Source organism: Schistocerca cancellata, chromosome 2 (genome assembly GCF_023864275.1).
Source record: "Schistocerca cancellata isolate TAMUIC-IGC-003103 chromosome 2, iqSchCanc2.1, whole genome shotgun sequence".
Lineage (NCBI taxonomy): Eukaryota > Metazoa > Arthropoda > Insecta > Orthoptera > Acrididae > Schistocerca > Schistocerca cancellata.
Window position 1 is genome coordinate 19,864,805 of NC_064627.1, and position 14,559 is coordinate 19,879,363.

The 14,559-nt window shown below is 40.8% G+C and overlaps 1 long non-coding RNA gene across 1 annotated transcript in view; it reads left to right on the forward strand.

The window, feature by feature from the left end:
* The first annotated feature begins 2,646 nt into the window (after positions 1-2,646).
* Positions 2,647-14,559, forward strand: part of LOC126143579 (uncharacterized) — a 55,838-nt gene continuing 43,925 nt past the window's right edge. The window contains exon 1 of the long non-coding RNA XR_007529749.1: positions 2,647-2,740. This is a non-coding gene — a long non-coding RNA (uncharacterized LOC126143579). The remainder of the gene's footprint in view (positions 2,741-14,559) is intronic.

Here is a 14,559-nt window from a genome sequence, read left to right on the forward strand (position 1 = left end):
TGCTCTAAGCGTGTGCTGTTCACAACGTGCAAGTGTGCTGTAGACAACAATGTTTATTCCTTAGAACAGAGGATTTTCCTGGTGTTGGAATTCCACCGCCTAGAACACAGTGTTGTTGCAACAAGACGAAGTTTTCAACGGAAGTTTAATGTAACCAAAGGACCGAAAAGCGATACAATAAAGGATCTGTTTGACAAATTTCAACGGACTGGGAACGTGACGGATGAACGTGCTGGAAAGGTAGGGCGACGGCGTACGGCAACCACAGAGGGCAACGCGCAGCTAGTGCAGCAGGTGATCCGACAGCAGCCTCGGGTTTCCGTTCGCCGTGTTGCAGCTGCGGTCCAAATGACGCCAACGTCCACGTATCGTCTCGTGCGCCAGAGTTTACACCTCTATCCATACAAAATTCAAACGCCGCTACCATTGCTGCACGAGAGACATTCGCTAACGATATAGTGCACAGGATTGATGACGGCGATATGCATGTGGGCAGCATTTGGTTTACTGACGAAGCTTATTTTTACCTGGACGGCTTCGTCAATAAACAGAACTGGCGCATATGGGGAACCGAAAAGCCCCATGTTGCAGTCCCATCGTCCCTGCATCTTCAAAAAGTACTGGTCTGGGCCGCCATTTCTTCCAAAGGAATCATTGGCCCATTTTTCAGATCCGAAACGATTACTGCATCACGCTATCTGGACATTCTTCGTGAATTTGTGGCGGTACAAACTGCCTTAGACGACACTGCGAACACCTCGTGGTTTATGCAAGATGGTGCCCGGTCACATCGCACGGCCGACGTCTTTAATTTCCCGAATGAATATTTCGATGATCGTTTGATTGCTTTGGGCTATCCGAAACATACAGGAGGCGGCGTGGATTGGCCTCCCTATTCGCCAGACATGAACCCCTGTGACTTCTTTCTGTGGGGACACTTGAAAGACCAGGTGTACCGCCAGAATCCAGAAACAATTGAACAGCTGAAGCAGTACATCTCATCTGCATGTGAAGCCATTCCGCCAGACACGTTGTCAAGGGTTTCGGGTAATTTCATTCAGAGACTACGCCATATTATTGCTACGCATGGTGGATATGTGGAAAATATCGTACTATAAAGTTTCCCAGACTGCAGCGCCATCTGTTGTTGACAATTGTAACTACTGTAATTTCGAAAGTTTATCTGCCTGAAAATGTACTGTTGTCCCAAGCATATTGCAACAAACGGTGTATTTCTATCGCTGCTCGTTTAGTTTTTATTACCGTTTCAAATATACCGGTCATTTTTGAAACACCCTGTACATGGTGTGCGCTATTTCTGTAACTCAGTCTCCTTTCTTCCTAGTTAAAAGAAAGCCATTATCCACTTAGTACGCACTCTCAGTGCAACGTATACTCGCGTTTTGTGATGCTGACTGTGCCCTTCACGTACGTCTAACGTACTGATCCTTCGTCTTGAAAAGTTTTTGTCTCCTGCTTCGACTAATGAATTTTCAGTTTCTGAATTTGTCTCTTCTGTCTTCCTTCTCTTCAGCCTTCCCTTCTCCGTTGATAATTTCGAGAAGTCATCGTCTCGTCTAAAATTTTCGCATTTCTCTGCAAAAACACTGGAACGATAACTCGTCGGTCACTTCTTCGCTTTTCCCGTCTCTGCACGCTCAACTGCTTCCACTGCATCCGCGTTCGAATTCTCTCTCTAAATCACACCTTCCAACTAATACTACAAAGCAAATTGTCTCTTTTTCCACAAAACTGTATACATTCCACTGACAGAACATCATCTCATTTCTGTCCGTCTTTACATTTCGATGCCGCAGCCTCAGCTGTTCACTGATCATTATTTCGGTTGTCATTCCAAATTTCTCCGTCTCGATTCTATACCAAGAAAACATCTTCTTCTCGGAAAACAGTACTGATTTTTGCGTTAATAATGCGCGATATCCCTTCGATCCATGTTTACGTCTGAGCATCCAATCATCAACTTTCCACTGTCACTTGTCAGTTCTCTCTTAATAAAACTTCGCACAGTTTACATTTCTCCAAGTCCAAGCATTCTCTTGTGCATATAAATTACATGCAGTCGAAGTAACATAGAACACAACTACATATTTACAGAATACACTTAATTCCTTCACATTTACTTTAGAAAGAAGAGCCAATGACGTACGAATTACCTTAAACAGTGGATACATATAATGTTATCATTGAAATTCCCTGTGTTAGTTTGTGATGAAGAAAATCTCGCTCACAAAACCATTAAGAGATGAGTAAAGAGCTAAATGATATGTTGAAAACTCAAGAAACATGTTGGTCATGGCTCCTTGGAAACATTCCTGAACTTGATACTGATTGCTGTGACTCGTTTTAAATCAGGATTACTGGATCTGAATTCGCAGGTGACTTCATTTCATCCACGGAAGTCACGGAGCGGCTACGCTTTTTTTTCTGACAGGGAGAACGTTCGTTTTCACGGTGCCGACAAAAGATTTCCAGCGCACAGCCGACGGCACGGGCACCTGGCGCCCTTGACCTGCTTCAGTATTGACGGGGTCGCAGCCCAGCCGTGTTATGTGAAACGAAGTCGCCGTGGCAACGGGGCCCGGCCGTTATGCCTTTTGTGTGGCTGACGGCCAGTCACGCACGGGTCGGCGACCACGCGGGCTGCCCGTCCAGCGCCGCTGACGCCCAGCCAGAGCCACAGCGAGGCGCTCGCTCCAGGCAGCCGGCTGGCGCACTTGCAGTGAGTGTACTGGACAGCTCCACTGTTTATCCTGCACGAGCCCCCGAGTAACGGATGAAGTAAAAGTGTTTCTAAGAGGTCCCTCAGGTGTCAAACGAAACAGACCAGAAACCAAGTGTCGACTAAGATTTGTTCTTTTGCACTGTAAGACCGGTATAATATGTCGTCAACATAGTCCGCAGGGCGCTGTCTGAACCGAGACCTTCCTGTTCTGCACTGGAGCTTCAACTTGTTGTAGTCGCAAACGCAAAACCGTGCGGATACGTTAGGGGGCAGTAGGAGAGACTGTTCGTTCACATGAATTGGTTTATGTTTTATTTTTACGCCCTTCTGGGAAGAGGTATATTTCTGCGAATTTTTGTGTTGACTGCTGTATACTAACGTATTCTAATTTCGTTTGTGTAAACTTAAGCACATTTGCTTTTTGTAACCCTACTGTCACCATAGTAGCACAGCAGAAGTACTTAGATTGCACGTGGCGACTGCTTCGGTTAGGGTTATATTCTTCGTGGTTACGAAAACAACGATGGCCTGGAACACAGCTCGCTCTGTCCGGCGACCAGTATTACGTCGTGTTTCTTGACTTTCGGAAGGCGTTCCATGCAGTTCCACACTGCCACCTAATAAGCAAAATACGAGCGTACGGAATATCAGATCAATTGTGCGGTTGGATTTTAGAGTTTGTGTCAAAAACTCAGCATGTTATGAACGGATCTTCAGACGTAAAATTGACTTTGGATGTGTCCAAGGCAGTGTTACAGGGCCATTACTTTTAGCAATGTGTATAAATGACCTACTAGACAACGTTGGAAGATTCGTGAGGCTTTTCGAGATTGGTATTACATGCAGAGAACATAAAACCGACTCATTATTTTTGAAAAACTCTTGTTTATTTGTAATTACTGTTTGTTCTGCTGAAGGACATACGGAAACATGTGACGTTTCATCTATGACAACAATATAATTATGATTCGGAACAAAAATAAATTAATTACTCTTCCTACAAATCATAAAGAAATCAACTCCCAAGTATCTGACTGCGAGTTTTAAAAATTCCCTAACAACTCCTGACAATCGTTCTGCACTACTCCTCTGCGCAACAGACAAATTACCTCGTCTTGCCACTGCAGCTACGTGAAGAGCAACATGCTAAAATATTTCAAAAGCAATACTGCAATCCATGCAGAGTTCAGTGCGTGGTCGTAATAACTGCAATAACTACTCCCATATTTTGTTTCTAGAGAAATTGAATGATCAGGAAGGGTTTGGTCGACCAGCCTTTAAACGACGTAAAAAATAAAAGAAACCAATAAAGACTTTACTTTACTACACTCTCAATATAGATTATTTAAACACTTACAATGTTTACACAGATTTAACTATTCCACAATGTCTATAATCAATAAACATGTCTCTGGGCACAACAAAGATATGAATATATGTATGGATTCACAAATCCTACAAAATCCCTCCAGCGTGCAAGCAAGCAACAACTACTTGTAACAAAAAGTTATATTACTAAAAATCTTCAGTTAATACCCAAGTCTCCTCCGGCGTTACCAGCACGACCACGGCAGGCTGCAACTTCCTATATCGCGCCGCTTCTATTCACCGCAGGCAGCGTCCAACCACTGCCAACTCCTCTCAACAACTGTTCGCTCGTTGTTACTCGCGATAATAATATCTCAGACTCAGAGTTTGTGCATACACACCACAGCAGAATCATTGGTCTATTCTGCAAAGAAGTATTAACATACAACTTTCATGATCCCCACTCTCCATTTTTAAGAATTTTGTGGGATGATCCTCGTCTAACATATTCGCAAGGAGCAAATCCATAATTCTTATATAGCAAAACTGAGAAAAAAATATCAGATGTTTTACAAAATTGGTCGGATAGGTAAACATAAGCATAAGATTACAAAAGTCATGTACATAATAGGAAACTGATAAGCTGTACAATGCAGTCAAGAATAAACGATAAACAAGCATCATCTTGTGCATCTAAGTGAGCATCTCCACCTGACACCGATAGTAATTTGTTTGACAGGATAACAAAACGCTACTTATAATTCACCAAGAGCGTAAAAAAGTTTTTCAGTTGTGTAGCTTTTCGATTGAATTGCAAAGGCAAGCACTCGTATCTGCATGCCTTTGGCTGTAGTTCATTTGACACGATAAGGAAATGTTATTTACAGTTCTTCAAGATAGTAAAAATCATCTGGCAATAGTAAACTGGGTAAAGAAACACATTTTCGGTTCAGCTGACGCAGGGAGACCTCACACTTTTTCCACTGACAACAACACCAAAATATTAATATATTCGTTTGACGACACACAAGTTTGTTGTGTAAGCAGTCTGAAACTCAATACATACGTTATATCCTCTGACAACCAAATCAAAATATTTTAATGTGGCAATCCATTTCATATTCAGGTAAAGATACTGAACACAATCAGTAGTAATTGTATAAGGCATTACTGTAGCATGTTAAGTACCAAACAATTCATAAAGATCATAAAAGCACTGGTGTTGTATACCTTTGAGAGAACAGGTTCTCATAACTGACATAAATCAGTGTCGTATATGACACAACAGGAACGAATCAATGATTAAATGAATAACAGGAGGCTATATACACTTGAATATAAGTCAACATTATGTGAATAGGAATATAACCTCAGTGCTCAGTTAACGACTCAAAACACGATATAACCACAGATAATTCCATATGGGTGACAGGTTTTTTGAAGTACAGTTGTAAATATGAAGTTTAGGCCGACCACACAGTGACAAAGTTGTCCTATATAAATTCATTTTCTGATGTTACAGTACACAACGTACAATAAAATACAAGTTTTTATCCAGAACGTACGAAATGTGACATATAGCATCACTGGATGACATACAGATTTGACCAAAGACATCAGTGGTGTCATATTCAAACAATATTACAATTAATCATAGATCCCAATGTTGATATATATATATATAGTAGTTACAGTTGGTTTAAATTATCACAGTCAGAATTACAGGTCAACAAAAAAGGTAAAAGTTCATGCAATCCAATTTCTGTATTGCATACATAAGAAAATATGTGTGTGAGCATACATGCAACTCCTTCATACAGGTTATAAGGGATTTGAGCTCAAGGTATTGTAATGTTGTTACATTAATTTATTCTGAAAGCAGTGCTAATATTAAAGACCATAAAAGTGGGTTAAAAGCTGTGAGCTATGTGAGGAAGTTAACCTTGCATTACTGCGCAACTGTTTCACCAAGTATCCAGTCTAGCTTACCAAATTCCCAACGAGACTAACATTAATTATAATCTTTTAGTATTCATCTTACGATAACCGGTGATATATATATATATATATATATATATATATATATATATATATATATATATATAAAGACAATTTAAATAAAAAGAAATAAATCAGTTTATATTTGGACATTTATTTTAACATTGATCATTGTTCCGTTAAAATTTCAGCATATCAAACTTGATTCATAACTAAACTGATGCCTTGTTTAGGATTGTGTAAACATGAGTTTGTAATCTTACGGAACACATCAAATAGGGAGCCAAGATTGGGAGACTACATACAACACTGCATTCATAAAATAACACACGAAGAGCATTGAAACATATGCAAGAGGAAATTAACAACAACAAACCGATTAAATTTTCACCCAAAGGAGTTACGTTCGTAGCGCAATCCTGTCCGTCATGAAATTACCACACACTGGTATACTAAATTCATACTAACTCTCTGTGAAATCTTCCCGAAAAGAATAGCTGAGGTCTACTTTGATGTTTACACCACATGCTTCACGTGGTCAACTTGGTTTACACAAAGAGTGTAACTCCACAATAATTTTGATAATTAAAATAAATTACATCGAAACTCAATTTACAAAATAAAAACCTCAAACTGGTTACTATCGTCTTACTGTTAAACTGATGGGTCAAACAATTGTATAAGCACATGGTACTGGTCTCAGAAAGTACACCCCACGTGGGTTTAAAATAAAGAAAAGTTGCTATATTGAAAAATATTGTCAAGATGAGACGTTATAATCTCACGCACATTCGCATTTAAGATTGATGATCTTAGAGTTACTGATCAACACGTGGTTCCACTTTACTCACAAAGTAGTGTCAAAGCAACTACCAGAAGATATTCTGAACTTCACACTCGAATTACACTGCATTGCAATTTAAGATAACATTAGACATTTTAGAGCTAAACCTGAAATAAAGGTGATTAAATTTTCAGTTATCCTGAACTTAATAAATCCATTGTCCTACGGACTTATTAGACACGCGCTTAGCCGGAGATCTGACCACTTCAGACACACGCCGCGGACAGACTGCTCTGGGATCCTACCGAGCGTGCTTAACAGACACAAACGGAAGTGACCAGAGAGGCAGCTCCCTATACGAAAATGACAAGGGATGGACAGGACCATACTAAGAATAGAAACCTCTCTGCTTTTAGAAAGCGTAGCTACCTGTTCCGACGTTGGTCCTACTGTTCTCTAGCAGACAGCTTTGTCTGCTACCATCAAGCATGCAACTACAAATACATTTGCCCATTCATCCTCTCACACAGAAGGGAAGGGGGGTGACAGTATCTTATCATATACAGTATATAAAAGAAATCGGATGTAGGTTACGTATGAGACTGTGAGACATGAATTACATATAAACTGTGTTTTAAAGTGTAGTAGTGTGACAGATCGTTCTTGTTTATGTGTAAAAGTAACACGTTTCACTGCTCAGTCTCCTCCCAGATAGTCATAAACACCACAGTAAATTTAGAAGAGGAATTTATGCCGTAATTGAGAACATATTTAAGAAATTAACATGAAAGGAATCCAACAGAGACATTTCAGTATCACTGTCAGTTCAGATTTAATAAACACTTTTTCTTACAAATTTAACCATTCAGTAGGGGGAAGTGAATATTACAAGTAAATCCTTATTATTACAGAACAGTTATTTCATTTTTCAAAAATCATAGTAATGTCTGCACGATGTTCATCGAATATAAAACTGCAAGTAGCATCACAAAGTCACTATCGTCAGATGTTAAATGTCAAGTGGTCTGCGTGTGTAGAGTCAGGATTATATAGAGTTATAATCTTATGAAATCAGAATCGTATGGTGTCAATCTTATGGAGTCACAATGGAGTCATAGTCTTATGGAGTCAGAATGGTATGGAGTCAGAATCGTATGGCCATACAGTGTTAATCACAACCGCAAAATAAACACAGCACTCAAAAGACATATCTTATAAAGCAACTCATAATGACATAATTTACTCTAAGATGCAACACAAAAATGATGTATCCTCGAACTGTACAGTAGTAACTGAAAGAAATGATTTATTAACGGAAAATGAAGCAAATAACTTCCCTTGAGCTTCAGTGTTGATAATAATAAGGATAATAATAAGAGAGAGAAAAAAATCTTCCTCTTACAACCATTATCATGATAGAATCAGCACTGTATCACTGCTGTAGCAGAACCATAATAAAAAACCCGAAATAAAATTGTTTAAATAGAAAGACACTAAAGTATTGAAGTAACTTATTTTACAAAATTATTTACAATAGGCATGAAAGGTAGCTGACCAGCTTGCATCAAGGCGTAAAAATACTACAAGCTGAAAAGAAAAAGTTTTAAAGTGCATAACATATTTTTATATACAAGTCACAGATCAATGTTTTTAACGCGACAGACCACTGCAACATTTGTATTGTTAGAATGTAGCTTGCTCGCTATGTACGTTATCCTCCAATCTGAAAATATTGTTTATTTCATACAAATGCACAGAGTTCTGTGTTTTTTTTATTACTTCTGCAATAGGGGAAATTCACTTATGACCACGTCATGCACAACAGAAATACCTTTCTCAATTCAGATTCACTCATACACAGTATCTCATATAAAATGGAGCAAGCAGTTACACCACTATAATTCATGACCCACTTCACAAAATATGTACCTACAGACAAAATCATCTCATGTGATATCCTCAAAAACAACACAGTGCTTAACACAGTGAAGTCTGGACTCTAGATTATTAATATCAGACTTGAGTTAATCGCATACCTGAGATTTTAACTGTTCTTATTTCTTCGAACTTACGATTTAAATTGTTGCTAATCTCACTTCGAAACAAATTGCAGTTCTATTCCTGTTTGCTACTAGATTCCTTGATCTTGCCATTTATCTCGTCACGAAAAAATTTGAGCTTCTCTTCCTGTAGCTTGAAATTTTGTTCCTGTTTGCTACTAGAGTCTTTGACTTCACTACGAAATTCATCGTTAAATTTGTTAATCTCATCATTAAATTTGTTAATCTCATCATTAAATTCTCTAATTTCTTTACTGGATTTCCTAAACCATTTATTATTAGATTTTCTAATCTCATCAAGTTGAGGTAGTATTAACTATGTAGCATGATTATTGAAACAGGGTACGATAATATTATTTTGCTCTGTAGAAGTAGAAGCAATACCTGAATCTGTCATAACAAAATCGGAATGTGCTACCGTGTTTTGACTACATGAACTGAGTGTTGTTCCCTGCAGTTCGTCACGCATCACCGGCAAATAATTAATATAAACTCTGATTATTGACGATATTGTTCGTATGTTCCCTGAGGTCATTATGCCAAGAAGAATTTTCTACATTGTGCCTCAAAGTTTCCAACACTTCATTTGAAGCTACCTCTACAGCCGTGTTAATTGCTGCCTACGCTCTAGTATTCTTTGTAGTAGTAGCAATAAAGAAAATAACACAAAATGCAAAACAACTATCTTACGCAAAACGATTAACTTCATTGTTATAAAATTAATCCTGAACTAAGAAAATTGCTGAAATAAAGAGTTCTTAATTAATGTGAAGCAGTGCGCAAGCAACAAAAACGCTATGCAGCAACTACTGTCCAATTAGTATTGCATAAAATGTAAATGTAGTAGCAACACGAAGCATCTCTAATATGAAATTGTACAACGAATCGAAATCCTGTCAGGGTTGCCAGGTGAAACCCACTATTAATTGTTTTTAAGAACTTGTATATGTTTGTAATTAATATTTGTTATACTGAAAGATGTACAGAAGTATGTGATGTTACATCTCTGACAATAATACAATTATTATTGACAACAAAAAGTAACAGAAATTGATTACTCTTCCTCAAGTATCTGACTGCGAGTTTTAAAATATTTTCTAACAACTCCTAACAACTGTTCTGCAATTCTGCTGTACGCAACGATCAACCTTCTTCATCTTGCCGCTGCTACCACATGATCAGCAAAACGCTAGATATATTTCGACAGCAATACTGCAGTCCATGCAGAGGGCAAAGCGTGGTCATAATAACTGCAACAACTACGTTGATATTTTTATAGGGAAATTAAATGATCGGGTGAAGTGTGATCAACTAGCTTTAAACAGTGACCTTCACGTTCACACACGATCTGACGCGATCATGTGTGTGTGCCTCCGATACCAGCTGATCTATCCGACTGTAGAAACAATTTTATTGCAACAGTTACTCCTGACACAATGATCAAGGTTTCGGAACAACTATCCTATCGACTCGATGTGTAATCGGTGTTCACAATGAATAATTATAGGAAAAACTGTTTGTGTTTCTCTTTCATTTGGTGTATTATTTATAATTGTAAGGTGAATGTAATGCTACAAAGCCTTAAAATCCGTATATTCATTTTGAAACATCCTGTATTTCTGAAACACAAATTCAGGACGATTTTGACGCTGCAGACAGAAATTTGTTTACAATGATAGTTTTCAGTTACAGTTATTCACTCTTCAATCAACATTCAGAAAATGCTGAAGTGTCGTGTTTTGCTTTACTCTATGTGTCCTGTGGCAGGGTTCCTCAAATTTTTCCTGAAACCCTGAGCGATTAAATTCGTCCGCGGAACATTTCACGAAAAGGTACTTTACCTAAATACTTAGTTAATACTTTATGATGAAAACAGTAGATTAAAATACCAACAACTGAAAGGAACAGTAAGAGGTGGGTAGCAAAATTAAAAAAGAATATGCTATTCAATAATTTGTCGTATACTATTTGACCACAACGAAGGATAGTTTACTGAAAGGTGGGAGAAGATAAATTTGATTTTAATGCGATGGATGTGGCTGCCTGTTCCCTCACGGACGAATGACCGTCCCTTCTGGTATCACGTGACTCTGTGTGTCTGAAGGCTTCCGTTTTCGGAAATGACAACTAAGTGCCTGGAAACATCAGAACGGTCGCTCCTAATTCCAGTACTAAGAGAATTCTGTAATAACGTCAAACCAAAAAAGTGTCCAACATTTCCCTGAGAATTCATATTTGGTTTGAGTAACAGTACCGTTTCGCAAACGTACTCTGAGACGTTAGCGGGAAATGTTTAACATGTTGCGTTACTTTGGAAAAGTCATTCTGAATCCAATGTAATCGCTTATTGTTGAAGATTCAGGTACCACATATTTCAGGAAATTATTTTCAATACATAACAAAAGTACATGAAAACATTTCATATTACTTATTTAGTTTAATTTCGTCATATGACAGCGCCCGACAGCGCTTAACTTCGGTGATCTGACGGGAACCAGTGTATCCACTGTGGCAAGGCCGTTGCCATCAGTGTAACGTACAATGTGAAAAATGAAGGACCATTGCTTCGATATACATCTTCAACATGAAATCCAGCTATTCTTCCTGTCATTGCTGCTACTCCCGTGGCGCACACTAAGAGGTATTTAGTTTCCAGCCCCTATCAGTCAATATTTAGATCGTTTTTTTTAAATACCTTTACCTGTAACAGGCATCATTTGTGGCCCAGAAACAGCGAGTCTTGCTGCGCACTTTCTGTATAATACAGTCTGGCACGTGTCAGCAACTAAGCGAAGTGATTGCTAATATCCAAAATACGTCTACTTCCTGTATAATTTGATTTTTTTTCATTCGTCTGTGAGATGATGACCTCGGATATTGTCATACGTTCTTACTGAAGCTGGTAGCTTGATATTTGGGCCTACAATAGAAAGTCTTCAAAGTTTAACACTGAATGCTTATGAAAAATTCTGAACGTGTCTTGTCATTAAAATTACCCCGAAATTATCGGCCATAGTCCGCTGAAACTATTGTCCGAATTAGATATTAATAATTTGGATGTAGCGGCACCTCTATGCGCGCAACAAAGGGCTATGCTAGAGAGATTCTGAAAGATTTACGTTTAGAAACTACATAATTAACCATCGTGGTGTGTTGAGCCTTCAAATACAGACTCAGCTCCTGCAGGGCAAATGTTCTTACCATCTGTATGTAGCCTTCAGTGCATCGATAATATGACAATTCATGAGCTGGAATGGCAGAAAGACTGAATTTTGGTGATGCTGTTTCTGAAAATGCATGTTTTCAGAAGCAGATCTCGTTGCCTTACCAATAATCGTGTGAATTCTAAAGAAGACAGTAGCTAAGGTGCTGTACAATTAAATGCTGTTGCCCACAAAAATAAACCAATGTGGGAAAATGAGATATGTTTCCATGAAGCAACTCTGACATGATTATGAACAGGCTAGGAACACGTATCCGGAAGGATATACAAAGAGAAGTATGTGGAGTAATGAATTTATGGACACCGAAAGTGCTGAATAAGCATTATAATTATCCCAATGGTAGTACAGAATTAATTACCATCGTGCGCGAATAGAATGCATCTGAATCATGATGTTCAACATCCCAAATTTAAAGGGTGACGGTGATTGAACTCTATAAAATCAAATCGTTATAACTTCTTAACGGTTTGCGTTATGAAGTTTAAACTGCACAGTTGGTCGGGGGGCATGATGGAAATCTGCTTGCGCATGCGCACGTGAAGCTCACTTTTATTTAGAACGGTTCGTCAATTAGCAAAATTGGCGCATTTGGAGGACTGAGAATCCGCATTTCGCGATCGAGAAGTCTCATGTAGCTGTGTGGTGTGCAATGTCCAGTCACAGAACAATCTGTGCAGTATTCTTGATGGCACGGTGATTACCGAACGGTACGTGATGGTTTCGGTAGATGGTTTCACCCTCATTATCCAGAGTGACCATGATTTCGATAAGAAGTGGTTCATGCAAGACGGAACACGACCCCGTCGAAGCATGAAACTGATGTTCTGGGGGAGCACTGCATTCTAGCTCTGGGGCCACTCCGCTGCTCGACTCGCTGCGGCTCGCACCGTTCGTTCCCGCTCAGGCTGCGGAGGTGAGCTGATCGCTGCATGTTAGCGCTCGCTCCCCAGCATGTATGGAAGACGCGGAAAGGCAGGCAAAGCTGCTGCCCTGCTGCAATTGCTGAGCCTCGTGCTCGGTGCATCAGAAGACGGGGAACGCAAGAAGACGGCGGAGCGGAAGGAGCAGTGCTATCGCTGCCAAAAACTTGGCCATGTTGCCAAGTACTGCCGTAATGCAGTGGCGTGCCTTCGCTGTGCGCAAGCACACGATTCGCGCCACTGCGCCAAGAAAGACGCCACACGCTGCTGCGCCAATTGTGGCTGCCCTCATGCGGCGAATTACCGCGGGTGCAGCTACATCAAGAACTGGAGTCGCGGCGACAAAGCTAGACGGAGACACAAGACCACCAAGAACTTGGATACAGCCGAGGCCGTTGCGTCCTCGTCACCCCCCGCCCCCGGCGGATCCGTGGTGGCCGATGACGTGGCTGTACCACCGGACGCAGTCAGCGAGGCGTGCGCCAGGGTCCGCGCCGCCGCCGATGAAGAAATTGCCGCCCTCAAAGCCGCAATGGCGGAAGAGAGGGCAACACTCCGAGCCGAACTAGCCGAGGCTCGGCTGCTGGTGCACAGTCTCCGTGATGCATTGGGCAGCCAGCCCCACACAGCACAAAGAAGGATGCTGACACGCAGACTGCCGCCCCCGTGGAACCTGTAGTAATACAGGAAGCCACGAGGGTGGAAACACGAGACGCAGCCGCACAGACAATCATCGCGGCGAAGAACATGGCAACCCAAGTTATCACGGAGGAGGCCCCTTGCCCCCTCTCCAAGACGCAGTTGCAGAAGGTCGTGTCCATTCACTTGGACACTCTCAGGTCCTACAACGCCCGCCCTCCTCTCACGCCTGTCCAGTGGGAGGCTCTCTTCGTCTCAATAGAACAACAAGAACCAGAAGAAGAGAACACAAGCCAACAACAAGGGGCGAGGACCGCCGAGGACGCCGAAGCTGCCAACTGGGAGGATGTGACACATCCTAAAGTGTCACAAGCAGACACATACTAGAACAAGAAGAAGAAGAAGGACAAGAAGAGGTACCCTGACACCAGGAGGACTTAGAAGACTCTCCTCCTCACTGCGCCCGACACCCATCACCATCATCATCATCATCAAATATCCGCTCTGTCAGTCGCTGACTGACAGTCCCACGCGTTGACAGGGCCAGTCAAGTATAGGCCCCTAGCCGATGCATACCTGTCAATTCACATGACCTACCGCCAGTCTCTGACCGGCAATCATATGTACCCAAACGTGCACAACCGTCCCAGTTATTCCCAAACGTCCCAGTAAACTTCAACCCATCTAAGTGGAGTAAATGTCTAACCACAACAAACTCCCCCTTAACATCCTCAAGAAGAGGAATTCAAGTGCAAAGCAGCAGCAGCAGCTCTGGGGTACCCAGAGGCCACTGGCAAGAGCCTCGATTGTCTGGATCTCAACACATGCAACTCCTTTTAGTGGGGCCACATAAAAGGCAAATGTACAGCAATAACCCGAAAAC